The sequence below is a fragment of the Berghia stephanieae genome, unplaced genomic scaffold (assembly GCF_034508935.2).
Source record: "Berghia stephanieae isolate SIO BIC M18660-M18661 unplaced genomic scaffold, UCSD_Bste_1.3 scaffold3426, whole genome shotgun sequence".
NCBI classification, from domain to species: domain Eukaryota; kingdom Metazoa; phylum Mollusca; class Gastropoda; order Nudibranchia; family Aeolidiidae; genus Berghia; species Berghia stephanieae.
In genome coordinates, this window is record NW_027624652.1 from 1 (window position 1) to 5,000 (window position 5,000).

The window sequence follows — 5,000 nt, forward strand, 5'->3', positions numbered from 1 at the left end:
TTTATTTGTCACACTAATTCAACATAGTTATGTTATTATTGTGGTTTGCGTAATAGTATGGTTCTAATCAAATTTCATGTTGAAAATTTCCGTATCATCATCTTTGACATCACCGTCATGAACATCGCCTCATCCCCATCACCAAAAATCCCGTGATCAAGTCACTTAACCCATTAAATCATGGCATTGACAATGTACTAAATCTTGTACTAACTACTAACAATTATATAATGGCAAAATGCAGTATTGAGATGGATTGGTCAAAATGATTCATTTGTCGAGACAAAAAAAAATTAAAAATGAGAAGGCCCAGCTCTGTCAAAGCGGACATATTGTGGTCAATGGTCAATGGTACGTGACTTTTGTAGCGTAGCGTTCTACCAGCTATGGTGTTAAGACTTTTAACGGATTAGAAAATGATAGTGACAAGCTAGATTTGTCTGTTGAAGACCGCTCTAAGGATACTGGAGGTCCTGAAGCAAAATGATACCAACTGGCACAAATTATGTCGCTTTGATATACGGTCACAAAAAATCAGAAGGCTTGCCGTGAAAAATGAGAAATCACAAGAAAACGTCAAATTATCCCGATCTGGACATTCTCTCATCATCCCACTGTCCAAGGAGACAGAATATGCGTTTTCCCTCAGATGAGGTTATCACAAGAAATTGGACACATTGTATGCTTTGCAACAATAAGATGAAGCTTCCCTCCATTCAATAATGACAAGAGACATGAACGAAAATATCCGCGTGGCTGCAGAAATTATAAACGATGTCCAGATTCTCTCCATGTTCTCAAATGGTGATTTGATTGCGCAGGAAGTTCATTATCAGAAGAAGATTTGTCATGTCCGTTTTATGAACATTAAAAATGCTGAATATTACCAAAACAAACAAAGTTCTAGTTTTGCTGTTGCTGAAATTGTTTCTTCTTCTTCTCCTTCCTTTCCTCTTCAAGCTGAAACTTCCTCGTGGAAGGCTCAGCAGCAGCATTCTCAATTGTTTTTCTGGGAGTTATCCAAATTGTTCCTAGGTCTTATAGTTGAGGGCAGAAACGAGTGAAGATGGTAGTCCACTCTAGATTGTGGCAACATAAATTTGCCAGGTTTCCTCTTGTTCTGTTGGAGGCCGTGTAATGACACCTGACCTGGTTTTTAGGACCTTTGTAAAATACATTTAGTTTATTCTTCTCTCACCTTTCCTTCAATGGTTCCAAATGTGATGTCAGTGTCATATATGACTTTGATTTGTTTGAGGATTTTGTTGAACAAATTTTATATGTTTTTTTGGATTGATTCTATTTACCTAATTTCGGAGGTGTGATCGGGATCCCATACCTTACCGCTTTACTCGAGTGTTGGTCTAACATAAACTTTATAGCATTTCTCTTTTATGGTTACTTTGTAGCCGAAGAGGTTTCTTCTCAAGCATCCCAGGGTGGAATTTTCCTTCCTGCATATGTTTGCAATGTGGTTTTTCCAGGTCAGGCGATTGTTTATTGGTACTCCGAGATATTTTGCTTTGGCGATTTCTTATAGTGAGTTGTGGTGTATTGTGTATTATCTTCCTTTTGTGAGTAATTTTCTGGAATCAAAGTCCCGATGAAGAATTTCTGAGTCTTTCTTATGCCTTATTGCTCTGTACAAAAGGCTGTCATCCGCAAATAGTCTCAGTTGAGTTCCGAGCGACAATCTTTCAGGCAAATCATTGATGTAGATAAGGAACAAGAGGGGACCCAGTACGGTACCTCGGGGCACACCTGTAGTACTGGAGCTGACTCTGACATTGCTCTTTCAGTTGTTTACGATTAGTGAGAAAATCCATTACCCAGTCGTGTGTGTTACTCATGATTCCATATCTCCGCCGTTTAATAGCCAGAGTATGGTTATTGACTTTGTCAAATGATTTATTGAAGTCTAATAATATAACATCTGTTTGGAGTTGTTTATTCATGTTTTCTGTTAAGTTGTTGCAAGTTGTTATTCGTTGTGTTTCACAAAAGCTCTCCTTTCTGGAGCCATGCTATATATAAAACATTCAAGTATAGAACAGATCAGAGAGAGAGAGAGAGAGAGAGAGAGAGAGAGAGAGAGAGAGAGAGAGAGAGAAGATATATAGCAAAGAATGCTGAGAAAGAGTTTGCACCCAGTCGTATGTTCACCCAATCAGGTTCAGAGACAGACAACCAGGCCTCGACAGCTAACCTCAAGAAAGGAAACATTTTTAGCCTTCAATAAGACAACATATTGTTTTCTTGAACACACTCACATGGAAAAAGCTGACAACGAGATATTGGCTTTATCTTGCCCCGTTAAAATTATTCAAAGAGGTCAGGATAAACTAGAAAAGGCTGCTGTTGAATTCTCTCAAGTCTTCCAAGAAAAATGTGTTCCACAGTCATTTGTCTAATAAATATGATTTTTGTTGGATCCTAATCATCTAAAAATGTGAATATATACGTCACCAAGAATGTTTTTCATTTTCGAAACTAAGAGTTACCAACATCACCATAATCACTACCACTATCACCACCACCACCTCATCATTACCATATTCATCATCATCATCATCATCATCATCATCATCATCATCATCATCATCATCATCATCATCATCTTCATCATCATCGTTACCACGATCACCACCACCTCATCATCATCCCCATCACCATTATCAATACTACTATCTCCATAATCACCTCATCGTCATCATCATCATCATCATCATCATCATCATCATCATCATCATCATCACTACCATTAGCACCACCACCATCATCACAACACCATCAACACCATCCTGATCATTATCTTCATCGTCGTCTTCGTCATCATCATCATCATCATCATCATCATCATCATCATCATCATCATCATCATCATCATCATCACTACCAAGATCAGCACCACCCCCACCTCATCAACATCATCATCATCATCATCACCACTATTATCACAACAATCACCTCATCATCATCATCATCATCATCATCATCATCATCATCATTATCACCAACATCACTTCCACATCATCTTCACCACGATGACGACCAACACAAGTAAAACTGACACCAGCACCATCTCATCCTCTCCCACCCCCCACCCCCCCCCCCTTCCAGTCCTCATAATAAAGCTATACTACCGGCCCATACGGTTCCTATATCACATAAAGTCACATTTTTAACAATTATAATTATTTAAGCCAAAATAATCAACCGCTTACACTGGCTAAAAATTATATATTTTTAAAGCGCCGAATTGTCAACAAATATTTCATGGATTACGCCCCTTTGTTTTAATATAGCTCATATAGGCGGATTTTCATCTCCCTATTTTACACTGTTTGAGGAATTTCTCAATGTGGTTCTATATCAACATCGATTAATAATGGTCTCAAGTTACTTTGTACCAAATTTGGTGCTTTCATCACTAATTTGCACAATTTTACCCTAATTCCCCTAGCTAAAAGAATGAGAAATACGTACAATAAAAAGCATGTTTGTCAACTTGAAATGTGAATATTTTTTGTTTTTTTTTTTAATGTGAATTTTGCAATAAGGGGGTTCATCATTTGCACCGTTTTAAAGCTCTACTAACAAAATATAACTTTGCTTGGTTTGAAAAAATATCTACTAGAGTTGTCGTTGTTGTTTTCGTGTTGTCTGCTTAAACAGAGAGATTAGAACGGCTAGAGAAGATCGGTGTATATTTATAAGTGGTACATTAATGTGAGTCAAAAATAATGGAATGGTCCAATAATTTGGTAGATACAGTAAGCGTCCCAAGTCTCCCACTTCATTAACACCAAAAAACAAAAAAAAAAACAAAAAAAAAAAAAAAATATATATATATATATACATATATATATATAGGGTGTGGGGGGGGGGGGGCGGGAGAAAGAGAGGGAGATATATATATATTATATATATATATAATATATATATATATATATATATATATATATATATATGAATACATAAGATATATATTATGGATATATCAAAATAAAAGTGACTTTCTTGACTTACTGCCTTACGCTGGTGTGGTCTATAGACATCATAGCATCGGCTTTCTCTTACATACTCTCTTGTTACTTTTGTTATCGACTCTCAAGATTTTCTATGTACTACTAAAAATAGAATATCAAAGAAGGAAACAGGACTTGGCATCTCTGCATGAGAGAGCATATCTCACCTTTGCCAGCTCCGTCCAAATTGCCACAGGTATTATAAGCGACTTCACCACAAACTCTCCAAATACCGTAATGCGTTTTGCTTATATCAACTTCTGCCCATCCTGATGTCGTGAAGGATATCCAACTGCAAGATGAAGATAAATCCACGATAAGATTAATAACTGTCACTTTCAATACTTGCTAAACCATTCAGAGAATATCGGCATTTTCTGTTTCAACATTTTATAATAGAAAATAGTAGGCGTTTTTCAATACTTGCTAAATCATTCAGAGAATATCGGCATTTTCTGTTTTAACATTTTATAATAGAAAATATTAGGCGTTTTTCAATACTTGCTAAATCATTCAGAGAATATCGGCATTTTCTGTTTTAACATTTTATAATAGAAAATATTAGGCGTTTTTCAATACTTGCTAAATCCTTCAGAGAATATCGGCATTTTCTGTTTTAAAATTTTATAATAGAAAATATTAGGCGTTTTTCAATACTTGCTAAATCATTCAGAGAATACCGGCATTTTCTGTTTTAACATTTTATAATAGAAAATATTAGGGGTTTTTCAATACTTGCTAAATCATTCAGAGAATATCGGCATTTTCTGTTTCAACATTTTATAATAGAAAATATTAGGCGTTGGGTTGAGAGCGAGGTGCACTTATTTACAGGTCTGATAACCCAATTCATTATGGGCTTACTGTTGTAATGGAAATCTCAAAAAATGACGCAAGATATTGTCCATAACAACGTTAAACTAGATCCATAATTAGATTCGGATATCAGACCTGCCGATGTATACGTCGTTT

At 36.0% G+C, this 5,000-nt stretch overlaps 1 long non-coding RNA gene across 1 annotated transcript in view; it reads right to left on the bottom strand.

The window, feature by feature from the left end:
- Positions 1 to 4,124: 4,124 nt before the first annotated feature.
- The window catches only part of LOC144961644 (uncharacterized), a 2,536-nt gene continuing 1,660 nt past the window's right edge, over positions 4,125 to 5,000 (bottom strand). Inside the window, exon 2 of the long non-coding RNA XR_013643238.1 lies at positions 4,125 to 4,320. This is a non-coding gene — a long non-coding RNA (uncharacterized LOC144961644). The remainder of the gene's footprint in view (positions 4,321 to 5,000) is intronic.